Genomic DNA, 14,086 nt, shown 5'->3' with positions numbered 1-14,086 from the left:
ACTCCCCATAATTAAATGAACCCCTAAATTTCATAAAGCCCTCTTTTGCTTTGCTTCCCCCTCACTCCGACTCCCTCTCCTCTCTCGTCCGTACGCCCGCACGCCGCACGACCATCGTGCCCTCGTGCTCGTGCCCCTCCTCTTGTTGCGTCGTTGTTGTGTGGCTGTCGCTGCTGCTCGGCCTCACGCCCCAGCGCGCGCTGCTCTCCCTCTCTCGCCCACTCCCTCTTGCTCGCAGCCCGCAGTGCGCACTCGTCGTGCCCTACGCTGCTGCTGTGTCGCTGCTGTTGCTGCGTCCCTCGCGCACGCCAGCCTTGCTCCCTCGCCGCTCATTCGCGCACAAGCGCCCTGCCCTGCTGCCTTGTCCCGCGCGCGAGCCTATTGTGCCATGCTGCCTTGTCCCGCGCGTAAGCCTTGCTCATCGCCCCTTTTCTGCGCGCACACACACGAGCGTGTGTGTGTGCGTGTTGTTCGTGTTTGTTATTCAATTCTTTTTCGCCAAATAACTCTAATTCGTGATTGTTCCGTGCTCTAGGCCGGATTGGTATAATTCTCTTCTTCCTTACCTATTCTTTTTCAATTCCGTATTTTAAATTATAATATTATTATTGTTTTGAATGATTAAAATGCTGGGAATCGGTTGTGAACACCGTGCTTTGAGGATTTGCGTGTTGTGATTCATTAGGCTTGTTTTAATTATTAAAGGACGAATTTTCAGATTCGTTTATTTAATAAAGAATTGATTTTTATGATGATAAATTGGTTTTAATGGGATTTTCATGTTAGGGTTTTAACATAGACGTAATGAGTCGATTGATTAGCATAATTAGGTGATGATTTTAATTATGATAATCAATTATATTTTCAGATTTACATAAAGGCTTAAAGTGTTGGTTTTGATTGATTTTAAAGGCGGAAAAAGTATGTTTTCATACTTGGGATTGGTTTCACAAATTGAGACGATTATATTATTGAAAAACGATTGAATTCTAAAGTTTAAATGAGGTTTTAAATTTTATAAAGTTTCTGGAAATTTAATGAACATGGAAATAATTTAAGTTTCATTATTTTGATGATAGGAGGATTTCTGAGTGAGTGCTCATTATTGCAAAGTGGCCCCTACGCTTAGGTATTCAAGGTACGTACAAGTCTAGGGCGACCACACTATTTGTCAAGGACATTACATGATTGTTGATGATGTGAATTATATTATGTGGATTCATATTTGCTTGGTGAACGATCATGTGGATTAATATTATTGGAATTATTGAATTGTTGATTGAACAAGCATGTTGGGATTATTATGAGTATGAATTTCATTGTCAATCATGTTGTTCAATATTTATGCATGTATGGTTTGTTTCACATGCAAGTGATGGATTATTTATTTGTATGCTATTGTACGGGATGTCTAGCATACTTTGAGCCAATTATTCGTATTTCGTTGTACTATTTATTTTACCACATGTGAAGGGTTAGCTCACGTAAGCCACCGCACATGTAGGGTTCAGTTGGGAATATTTTGGATGAAATGAATTAGGATTTGTCGTGCAAGGGCACAACCCTCATGTTAATGGGCATGATATGGAATCTCACTTTGGTGAGGAGGAACATGGTAGTAATTTCACAAGAGTCTTTCTTGGTTGATCACAAGTCCTAACGCATTAAAATAAGATTGTTTTGGTTGTCATTTATTAATTGTATGTGTGTACGTTGTTGAGTCTTGAGTTAACCTTTAATAAAATATTAATAAACGTAAAGTGCAACCAGAACAAGCTTCAAAACTCTTGGAACATATATACCTTGAGTATGAACAATGGGGGGAGTCTTGTCGGAAAGCTCGTACTCCTACTAATGATACAAGACGTTGTTTCATTTATATTATGCGCAGGAATTCCGTCGGTATGGCCCGAAATTCGGTATGGCCCGATTTTATTATTTATTATTTGGTGTATGGTTGGCTCCCATCACCTTTCCTTTATGGAACATTCTTTTGGCCCGTTCTAAGGTTATTCTAATTAAGTTGTGAGTCAAGAGTCGAGTCTTGTGTTCATGATTGGTTGTTAATTATTATATGGCTTTTGCATGTTGATTAGTACTTAGTGAGTGATGCATGTTTTAGTTTTGTTCCACTCTATTCTTGTAAGTATTCAGCGTTTGCTGACTACGTGCTTTGTGTGTTTTGGTCATGGCATTTGCCTTAATGACCCTATGATGATCTATCATTTGCACTTGCATTGATGGGGAGTAGAATAATATAGCAGGTTGGTAGATCGGAATCATGTGGCTTGGGATGATCGAGAGAGTTGCATGTTTTCGTATTTGGAACTATTTAATTATACTATAATTATGTTTGAAATTGTTGCACTATTTATACTTTGGTTTTTGGGCCGTTATGGTTCCAAATAGTAGGAGGCCTCGATATTTATTAATTATGTTTTCGAAAGTTAGTTGACACTAAATTTCGCTGCGTAATTCTGGTAATAGCCTTAACTGTTATCACGGTGGCGGTAATACTTTAGTAATTCCTTTATTTTAAGTTGGAAAATGGTTTTATAAAAGCAAGGAATTATTAGGGTGTTACAAAGTGGTATCAGAGCTTAGTTTCATTCCTTCTTTGTAGTAAGCAATACTACAAAGTGGTAATCGGAGACTAATGCGGAACTTTAGGATTTTTAAAATATTACTTTCCTAAAGTCAAAACGTATTATTTTGAGTACTCAATATTTTAAAGGGCAAATATTAATTCTTTTGGTCGTTTGAAATGAGTTGAAAAGTTTGGGTTATTATTTAATTTAATTAAATTTTTCGAAATATTTTTTTTATTCACTCGAAAATTTTGAATTAAATTCGAATTAATTTTATTATTTTCGGATTTTTTTAAATATCCGAATTATTTTATTTATTTACTTATTTATTTATCGATTTTTTTTAATTATCCGAAATTAATTTGTTTAATTAATTAATAATTCTTATTAATTTTCGATTTTAATTTAAATAATTTCAACTAAGTTAGGAGTTATTTCTTAATTAATTTCGAAAATTAATATTATTTTCAAGTGAGGAATGGGTAGATTAAGAAGGGCATATTAGTTTAAGTATGCATTTTATGTGATTATGTGAGCTAAGAATTGCCATGTATATGTTTTGACCATGTTTTATCTTGCTTTATGTGACTATTTGCATCATATTTCATGTTGAGCATATACTTGTGCATTGAAATTGTATGGGTCCACGAACTATTTAATGTATCCTTTTTGGGTTGGAATTTCTATGGGAACGCGTTAGTAAGACTTTTGAGTTGTGAATTTTTAGGAATTAAGGATGCTACCTTCTAAGTTCACCAGTCTAGGATACTTAGAGAAAATGGATATTGAGACTCCTCACATGTATGTCCAGAAGATCGTATTTGCTTGCAACCATCTTGCTTCGACCAAGGATATGCCCCACCTTAGGCACAAAGATATGATGGCTAGTATGGTTATACATTGTTTGCCCCATAAGAACCCTTACATAGACCTCATGAACAAGTTCAGTGATATGAATTTTAATGATGGTACCCCTAATTGGAACAAGTATGGGACTGGAGATGGTAGGTGGAAGTATGATACTGAGGTGCTTACTACTATCTTAGAGGTTGCGGAGAATAGCTATGAGGATGGGAAGTACTCTGCGGGTCTAGGTATGGGCTATGGAGGAATAGAAAGGGATGGTGAGGATGCATGGCATGATTCATGATGAGCAAGCTAGTGATGTTGAGGAGGACGATGATGATGATGATGTAGTAGAGATTGAGAATCCTAATCCTGTAGTTCCTGAACCAACAATTGAGATATCTAGTGGATCTGAGGATGAGCTTGAAGAGAAAAATGTGGTTGATAGTGAGCCACAACAGAATAATGAGGCTATGGATGAAGACTCTGATCCGGAAGAAGACTTGGATGATCCTAATGATCACGAAATTACTCCAGAGAAATACAAGAAAAGAAATGATCGTCGTGATGGCGTTAGTCTTTAGAGAAATGTAATCCTTAGTTTTATTCTTCGTTGAATAATAAAGTAGCAAAGCTACTACTTATGGTTGTTAGTTCTATCATAGTTGGAGAATAAATGTTATGTCATTGGTGGATGTAAGACCTATTCATTGAAGCATTAATAAAAGAATAGAATTTCCTTTTCGTTATCTCTTAAGTTCAATTTTCAATTCTAAGTCTTGTGAGTATCGCAAAGGGATTAATTGTTATTTCTTCAATGACATTTTATGTGCAAGGTGGTCAAGTAGCAACCATCTAAATTTACATGCATCGAATAGTGGGGTGAGAAGGCCCAAAAGTGGCGCCAACTCTTCCCCTAGGGCGCGTGTAACTATGTTCTTGTTGTGAGTAGGTTCGTTGTCGAACTAGTGCCTTAGTAATGTCATGTCCAACCAATATTAAAGTTAGCCTTTTATTTTATTCAGGAGAAGGGATATGGATAACCAAGAGATTTCTGAACTGGTTAGACAACTAGCTGAGGTAGTTCGAGATCAAGCTCAAACTAGAGCCAACCCAGTGCATGATCCGGCTGGGGAAATGTTTAAGAAAATAGCTCAAAGCAAGCCTCCACTGTATAGCGGAGAGATTGAACCAAGTGTGCTTGAAAACTGGCTGAGAGAGTTTGATAAGCTCATTGTAGCTGTGAATTGCCCCGAAAACCTTAGGGTGAACAGTGCTGTGTACTACCTGAGACGTGAAGCTGATTTATGGTGGCAACGATGTGAGAATACCCTTAGAGCCACACCTAACTTTGGGTGGGAAGCATTCAAAACTGCAATAAGGAACAAGTTTTACCCACCTTATCTGAAGAAGCAAAAGGCGCAGGAGTTCATTGAACTCAAAATGGAGGGTCTGTCGGTGACGAAATATTATTCTAAGTTTATAGAGCTGTATAGGTTTGCACCTGAAGTGGTGGCAACGGAAGAGCTCAGGGCTCAAAGATTTGAGAATGGTTTGACCATGTACTTGCAACTGTTGTTGTCTGGAGAGACCTTTACCTCATTAGACACCCTGTACGGAAAAGCTGCTCACCTGTATGGGTTACAACAAAGGAAGAATGGGGGTACTGAAAATAGGAAGGATGGTGGAAGCTCGAATCAAGGGAGTAACCATCAGAATCAGGGGAATTTTAAGAAGCACAAGGCACTAAAACAAAATAAGCTTTTAATACCGCTTTTTTCAATGAAAGACAGCGCTTTTAAAGCGCTGTTAAAAAATGACAGCGCTTTTAAAAAGCGTTGTCATTATTACCTCATTTAGCAGCATTCAATATATAAGCGCTATTAAAGCTTCAGTATGGCGGGAAATTTTATGATTAATTTAATTTAAATTAATTAATAGCGTGTAACTAAAAAGGGATGTTGTTTAAGTGCATTTTTTAATTTTTGTCGGGCTCTTTTTTAATTTTAATTTTTAATTATTAAATACCCATAATAAAATATAAAAACATTTTAGAGCCTACACAAAGTAATCAAATTGAATATATATAAGATCCAACGTCATTTCTATCATATCAATAAACGTCTCGATGTCTCGTGCATAACTTAAAATCATATATGCCTAAATACAAGTAGACTAAAAACACACTAGAAAACAGAAAGAAGTATCGTTGTCATATAGTACTTCTTTTAATTTCAAACCAATAAAATAAAATTAAAACGTTCTAGAGAAATTCTAGTCGAAAAACATAATTAATACATCACAATATTCACACGAGAAGAACATGACGCGTCCATTGAGCTATGACTTCATCAATTTGCCCTTGATCGTAATTCGGAATATTGCAATCATGAAAGTATTACAAAATGATAAAATTAACATAATTAGTGACAATGCATATACTAATGTCTAGGCTTAATTGAATAAAGAAAAATACATACATCTTCAAATATTCGAGTTTGCTTATGGTCGATGATCTCTTTCATGTATCTCGTGACATAATATCAAGAATCCATGACATTCTTTAGCCGAGGACACTACACAGGAAAAATACAATCAATTACTTTTGAAAACTTTAAAAAACAAATAAAAATTGCAATAAACATAAATCATAGGACATACTTGTATCTGTATCCACTTGGTAGAACATGAGATTATAAGCAGCTCCTGCCCAGGCTGTTTTCGTGACAACACCAGCCGACTTTATAATCTCAACACTCAAAGGGAATATCTGATAAGACCGTGGAATATATTGGAAGAAAACAATCAATTGGAGTGCATTATAGGTGCTTCAATTCTTGATTTAGACAGCTTAATTGCTGGAATTATAAACAATATCACAATCTGCAGCGAAAAAACATAACAATTTTCTTTCCATAACAAGTAGTAGACATTAAAATGTTAATGTTTGGTAATAAAAATCTAAGAATTAGTTGTATATGAGAAAAAGGTAAAGCTGCAATGAGATCAATGAAGAAACCTGATCTGATATACCTCATAGCAATCTCCTTCCTATCTAATACAAGTTCACCTCTTCCAAAGACACGAGAGCTAGGTGCTACAAAAGCTGTATGTAACCTCGCAAAGACATGTAACATGTATAAAAAAATCAGCAAGTGATATTTCATTCAACCGTATTCTAATAGAAGCCTGTACCATAGAAACTAAAGAGGATCATTAGCGAGTTTTCTGGTTAAGATTCTTTAGGAACACTTGAGATCATACATAACCCACATAAACACATTGGACCAGGGATTCAATGCACTGTTTTTCAGAAAATGAGTGAATATTGAACTTTCAGGAAGTACCCAAATTTGTAAACTTAACCAATGTCGATTACTGATGAAACAGGTGCCGGACAGGAATTAATACCCACTTGCACCTGTTTCAACTCCAGCTTTTGAACAACAATTTTCATCCTCACAACTCGATGTTTAGTGCATTAACCATTTAATTCATTCTGCATAACAAGAACGAAGACTAAAATAAGGCAACCAATCAAATTTTATTCACATAAGAGAAAAAGCTACAAGAACACGTATTGTATAAACAGATTACAGACTACAGACTGCAGTAATACATTTGATCCATACACTATCAGACCCCGTCAACGTCACATCATCACTAGCTAGTCAGAAATCAGTAATTCTGTTTCAATTTTTTAACTACATTCTCCTGATAATTCCTATTGTACTATATGTAGGGTTCTGCACACCCTATTACTCCCTACTCTCTACAGCCTACTCTTGTTCTCTCTCTCCTTTCCTTATGCCTTCTGAAAATGTACTTTTCACTCTGTTTATAATTGTTTTTTATTTGAATAATTTCTGTTACTCTGGCCTCATCTTATAAATATGATCCTGATGTTTAAAGTCTTAGTCTTAACCTGAGCAGTGACTAGATACAAGATCGATACTATACACCTATTGGGGAGGGAAAAAGATATGTGTCTCATACGTGACAGATACTATACACATATACTGCACATAACCCTCGATCTTTCAAGATCAAGGCACTCTATTCTTCATTGTTATGGGGAAATCAAGTTTAACAAGCTAGAATCATTTGTAAATGAATACCTTCGTTGAAATCTTGCACCGAGGAAGCAAGAAAGAGCTCATGCTCTAACAGCTCATTAGAATAATTTGAAGGTTGTGCAGGCTCTTCAGGTGATACTATCTCTGGTATCGTTCCATACAAGTTCTCCATCATGCCAGGGTTGAAGAACACAACAACTGAGACCCGTGGTTCATGCCAAGGATCGCGGATTAGCATATGCTCGGTGTTCTACACTCGTGTACTTATCATTCGAGAGGAGCTGAATATAAAAGATGACCAATCCACTTTAACAAACTGAAACTAGTTATATAAGAGAAAATATAGGAATATGTTTTTATACCTGAAGTAAGTCGCCAACATTGATAACAAGTGCACCTTGGATTGGCTTGACAATAACCCATTTCCCCTCATGTTTAACTTGCAACACACCAACTTGATCCTGCAGTAACAGTGTGAGAATGCCAGGATCGATATGGGACGCGATCCCTAGCTAGTTCCCAACTGTCTTCTTGGGCTCGGGACAACATGGATAATAGTGGCCAGCCATAACTCTGCCTCCTGAACATGACATCTCTTTCAACTGATTAGCCTCTACTCACAATCCTTGAGAGAATAGCCCAAGAGTGTCTCACCTAGCTGTTTAACTTCCTTATCCCACTCACTGCCAGAATATAGAATTGGAACAACATCATCTATCAGAATTATTCTCTCCAGAGGATTAATCAGATCAGCTTGTAATTAAGGTTTGAATGTGACTGCACAAAAATATGAGCCAACGGACTCAGGACTTGCAATAATAAGAAAAAAACCAAATTAAGCTAGAAAGCTACTTCGTGGCACATGGAAATAGTTCATGAAAGCCATGTCTACAAGCTAGCTTATATAATTAAATCTATAGACAGTGATGCACTAGTTAATATCATTAAAGCTATACCAAAACCAACCTATCCAACTTCACTAAGCAACGCATACACGTTCACCTTCTTTACTACAAATTCAGGTGGAGCACACCAAGGACGAGGGCCCTAATTAGTACAAGGAACAACTAGAGACCATAAATTTGGGAATTATATCCCAAAATTATCAGCAATATAGGAAATTATGAAGTATATATTAATTTATTTAATCAAATATAGGATTAATCATAATCAAATTCACAGCTTCCATAAAAACGCTATTTACAAGAAATTAATGTATTATACCATCAGTTCGAGAAGTAGGAGGATCTTTCTCCTTGAGCTCCATCAAAATCCTCTTAGACTGCATCCCCTTAAAACCAAAAAAAATCAAAATAGACCAAGTTAGATCTTAGCTAAAATCATCGAATAAACTTGTCAAAATCTACAAATTATGGGAAAAAAGAACACCAAATTCAACAAAAGTAAACCAGCATATCGCAATTAAACTGCAATTAACAAATTCCAAACCGTAAACTCCTAATTGACAAACCTGTAAAACGCAAATCCCAATACTAACGTCCATACCAAAAATAACAATATAACTCATCAGCACAACTTACCAATAAGAAGAAGAACCGCAAAATTGCAAATGAAATCGACAAATTCTGGATTGAAGGGAACTCGGCTATTTTGGATTAAAGGGAACCCTAAATTTTTTATTGAGGGTTCGAATTGGGAATGAAAAGTGTAGTTTAGCGTTCTGGAGAAATTTCTGGGGAGATAGAGATGAACCTCATAGATCGTGGCCTCGAGTCGTGGGTGTGACTGACTGACTGGTGAATGGTTTTTGTGTGCGTTATTGTGTCTTATCTTTCTTTGGGTAAAGAGTTAAGGAGTACTCCGAATGTTTCAACAACACATTAATAAAAAACGCTGTATTATACTTTATTTGATTATAACAACAACATTTTTTCATAAATGCTGTAAATTAGGTGCTGTTAATTACTTATTTTGTTGTAGTGAGGGGAATGGGAACTTCCAGTTTAGGGCTAACAATGGTGGTAATCGCAACAACCAAGGTGGTGGAAATCAGTCTGGAAGGAATGGAGTACGGACCTACGACTGCAGGCGCTGTAACATAAATCACCCTGGAAAGGATTGTGATGGAAACTTAGTGACTTGTAGATTCTGTCAGAAGTTTGGCCACAGGGAGTATTAATGCTATTCTAAGAATGGAAAGCCTAACCAAGGTAACCACCAAGGCAATAATCGAAATAATTAGAACCGAAATGGGGGAAATGGAGGTGGAAACCAAAGGAACTACCAAGGTGTTAACAATGGCAATAGCAATGGCAATCACCAGAACCATGGAAAGCCTGGAGGAAACCAACAACAGAATGGGAACCGAAACAACAATGGAAACACCAATGGAGGTGGCTATAACAAAGGAGTTGCCCAAGGAAAGTTGAATGTGATATTTAGGCAAGAAGCGGAAACTTCCTCTGACGTCATAGCAGGTACTTTTTCTATTAATTCCGTTTTAGTTAAAGTTCTATTTGATTCTGGTGCGACTTATTCTTTTATATCAGTAAATACTTTGGGGAAATTAGGGTTGAAAGAGCCTGAAACAATTGAAATACCTATAGTCATACCTACTGGTAGTGTAGTGAATTATACCAAAATCCATAGAGATGTGCCTTTGACCATAGCCAAGACCGTGTTCTTATCTAACCTAATCGAGTTTGAGTTAGGAGAGCTAGACGTAATTCTAGGAATGGACTGGTTGGCCATGTTCAAAGCCAAAATAGACTGTGAGAAGCAGAAGGTTCACTTGAGGTCTAGCCTAGGAAAAGTAGTGTCATATCGTTGTTTTAGTAAGCCTAAGAACATAGGGATCATCACGGCAATGGAACTCGTGAAGCTAGTCGGTAAAGGGAACCCAGCCTTCTTATGCAATGTGAGAAACCTAGAGCATGTGATCAAAGATCAACCTGGAGATATTGCAGTAGTCAATGAATTCCTCGATGTATTTCCGAAAGAGATCACGGGGATGCCTCCCAATCGACCTATTGACTTTACCATAGATTTAGTGCCTGGAACCGTTCCTATATCAAAAGCACCCTATCGAATGGCTCCAGCAGAAATGAATGAGTTAAAAGGCCAATTGGAGGATCTATTGTAGAAAGGTTACATTAGGCCAAGTGCATCGCCTTGGGGAGCACCAGTGTTGTTTGTGAAGAAAAAGGATGGAAGTATGAGGCTCTGTATAGACTACAGGTAGCTCAATAAGGTCACGATCAAGAATAAGTATCCTTTACCTAGGATAGAAGACCTATTTGACCAACTGAAAGGAGCAGGAATCTTTTCAAAGATCGATTTGCGTTCGGGTTATCATCAATTGAGAATCGCTAATCACGACATACCAAAGACCGCATTCAGGACCAGATACGGACATTATGAATTTATTGTTATGCCTTTTGGGTTAACCAATGCACCTGCAATATTTAAGGACTTAATGAACCGTGTATTCCATGCCTATTTGGACAAGTTTGTGGTGGTTTTCATAACTGAAAGGATCACGCTGAACACTTGAGATCTGTGTTGAGTACCTTGAGAGATAACCAGTTGTATGCCAAGTTCTCGAAGTGTGAGTTTTGGTTGGAAAAAGTTGCATTTTGGGAACATTTTGTATCTAAAGAAGGAGTGGCAGTTAACCCTGCTAAGATCAAAGCTGTTAGTGAATGGCCTACACCCAAGAGTGTGACTGACATTCGAAGTTTTCTGGGATTAGCTGGCTACTATGACGCTTTGTGCAAGACTTCTCTAGGATAGCCAAGCCCATGACTACCTTGATGAAGAAGGAAGCAAAGTTTGAATGGAGTGACCAGTGTGAGGAAGCATTCCAAGCCTTGAAGACGCGATTGACAACCGCGCCAGTGTCAACCTTGCCAGATGAGAGTGGTACATATGATGTGTATAGTGATGCCTCTAAGATTGGTTTAGGGTGTGTATTGATGCAGAACGGGAAGGTTATTGTGTATACGTCGAGGAAGTTGAAGCCATATGAATCTAATTACCCTACCCATGATTTAGAGCTAGCTGCTATAGTGTTTGCATTGAAGATATGGAGACACTATCTGTATGGTGTAAAGTGTAGGATATTTACGGATCATAAGAGTTTAAAGTACATCTTCACACAGAAGGATCTGAATATGCACCAACGAAGGTGGTTGGAGTTAATCAAGGACTACGATTTGGATATCTAGTACCATGAAGGAAAAGCCAATGTAGTTGCGGATGCCTTAAGTTGGAAATCAAGTCATAGTGTTAATGCGTTAGTAGTTGCTAAAGAGCTGTGTAAGGATATGCAGCGTTTGAACCTTGAAATAGTGAGTGGTGAAAGCTTTGAGGGAATGATGAATGCCTTAACCATCCAGCCGTCAATATTTGATGAGATTAGGGAGAATCAAGCTGGTGATGTAAAGTTGGAGAGAATCAAGGAAAAGATTTCGCAAGGTAAGGAGTTAGAATTGTGAATCCATGATGATGGAAGTTTGAGGTACAAAGGCAGGTGGTGCGTTCCTCAAAAGTGTGGAGAATTGAAGGAGAAATTGATGAAAGAAGGGCATAATACGCCATATTCTGTGCACCGAGGTGGTGACAAGTTATTTAAGGACTTGAAAAAGGTCTATTGGTGGCCAAGGATGAAGAACGAAGTGGCTGAATTTTTGGCTAGATGTCTGACTTGTCAGAAAGTTAAGATAGAGCACAGGAGACCTCAAGGAAAGGTCCAACCTTTAGAGATTCCAAGCTGGAAATGGTATTTTATTTCTATGGACTTCGTCACTTGTTTGCCTAAGTCAAAGACCGGAAATGATACAATTTGGGTTGTGATAGATAGGTTGACTAAGTCAGCAGTGTTTATACCAATAAAGGAAACCTTGAAAATGGAGCAACTTGCTAAAGCTTACATTAAGAATGTTGTGAGGTTACATGGAGTTCCTAAGGATATCGTATCAGATAGGGATTCAAGGTTTCTTTCGAAATTCTGGAAAAGGGTGCAGAAGAGCTTTGGTACGACATTGAAAATGAGTACAGCCTTCCACCCAGCCACAGATGGACAAACTGAGAGAACTATCCAAACCCTGGAGGACATGCTTTGGGCATGCGTCATTGATTTCCAAGGAATTTGGGAAGATAGCCTGGATTTGATTGAGTTTTCATATAATAATAGCTATCATGCAAGAATTGGAATGGCACCATTTGAGGCTTTGTATGGATGAAAGTGTAAAAGTCCCCTTTGCTGGAACGACATTAGTGAAACCGTAGTATTGGGACCTCAAATGATAGAGGACACCATGAACCAAATCCGAACCATCCAATCAAAGATTCAAGCGACGCATGATCGCCAAAAGAGTTATGCAGACTTGAAACGTAGGGATGAAGAGTTCAATATAGGTGATAAGGTGTTACTCAAAGTGTCACCAATGAAAGGTGTCATGAGATTTGGAAAGAAAGGGAAGTTAATCCCTAAGTACATAGGCCCATATGAAATCTTAGAAAGGATTGGAAAGGTAGCTTATAGACTAGCCTTGCCTATGGACTTGCATAGAGTGCATAACGTGTTCCACATATCTCAGTTAAAGAAATATATACCGGATAAGTCGCATGTGTTGCAACCGGAGACAATAGAATTAGACCAAAGTTTAACCTTTGAGGAAAGACCTGTCAAAATCCTTGATAGCAAAGTGCGTAGTACGCGTACTAAAGATGTGAAAATTGTCAAAGTGTAGTGGTCTAATCAAGAATCTGAGGAAGCAACTTGGGAAGCAGAGGACGAAATGAAAAAGAAATATCCCGAGCTTTTTCCCGAGGTTAGTTGAGTTACGGGGTCGTAACTCGTGTCTTTTAAGGGAGGTAGAGTGCGGTAGAATTTCGCGCTTTTTACCTTGTTTTCCCCTATTTTATGCTCAATTTAAGGCTTTCTATTGAATTTGCACTTATTATTGTCCTGTTTAATCATGTAAAGAGTACAACAACTTAAATTTTTTGAAAGTGAACGCATTAAAAGTCTCATAAAGTCTCAAGTTTTGAGTTAAATTTTGATTTCCGAACCCAAGTTTCGGGACGAAACTTCTTTTAAGGAGGGTAGACTGTAATACCTCGTATTTTTATAATATTTGTAAATATATTTTATTATATTTATAAAGCATTTTTCGATTTTTGGAATTTATTGCGCATTTAAATAGTATTTAAATGTATTTTAATTAATTAGAATATTTATTATTTTAATTAATTACAAAACGAATTTAATTCTTGAGTCGGGAAATTAAATGGGTTGCAAGTAATTTTAAAGGTTCGGGTTTTAAATGAAAAGTCCAATTCTTTTTATTAAACGAGCCCAATCAAAAGACTTTAATTCAAATCCTAAGCTAGCCAAATCATTTAATTCCCTAAGCCCAATTCTATTTTCCTAAGCCTAGCCCATTGAAAATAGAGAGCCAATAAATAGGACTCCCCATAATTAAATGAACCCCTAAAGTTTCATAAATCCCTCTTTTGCTTTGCTTCCCCCTCACTCCAACTCCCGCTCCTCTCTCGTCCGCACGCCCGCACGCCGCACGGCCATCGTGCCCTCATGCTCGTGCCCCTCCT

The 14,086-nt window shown here is 37.6% G+C and overlaps 1 long non-coding RNA gene across 11 annotated transcripts; it reads right to left on the bottom strand.

Annotated features, from left to right (window-relative positions):
- Window positions 1–5,844: 5,844 nt before the first annotated feature.
- LOC110795664 (uncharacterized) lies at window positions 5,845–9,328 on the bottom strand. 11 transcript variants are annotated; one of them, XR_008922872.1, is made up of 6 exons: window positions 9,052–9,328; window positions 8,735–8,801; window positions 7,873–8,193; window positions 7,553–7,791; window positions 6,096–6,551; window positions 5,845–6,010 (listed from the first exon to the last, which is right to left on the bottom strand). It is a non-coding gene; the product is annotated as an uncharacterized lncRNA (long non-coding RNA). The 11 variants fall into 11 exon arrangements; XR_008922868.1 differs by having other exon boundaries at window positions 5,846–6,010; window positions 6,096–6,933; window positions 9,052–9,327; XR_002535353.2 differs by having other exon boundaries at window positions 5,847–6,010; window positions 6,096–6,317; window positions 6,454–7,791; window positions 9,052–9,326.
- Between the last annotated feature and the right edge of the window lie 4,758 nt (window positions 9,329–14,086).

Source organism: Spinacia oleracea, chromosome 6, assembly GCF_020520425.1.
Source record: "Spinacia oleracea cultivar Varoflay chromosome 6, BTI_SOV_V1, whole genome shotgun sequence".
NCBI classification, from domain to species: domain Eukaryota; kingdom Viridiplantae; phylum Streptophyta; class Magnoliopsida; order Caryophyllales; family Amaranthaceae; genus Spinacia; species Spinacia oleracea.
The sequence above is the reverse complement of the archived record's forward strand: the minus strand, read 5'-3'. Positions and strand labels throughout refer to the sequence as shown.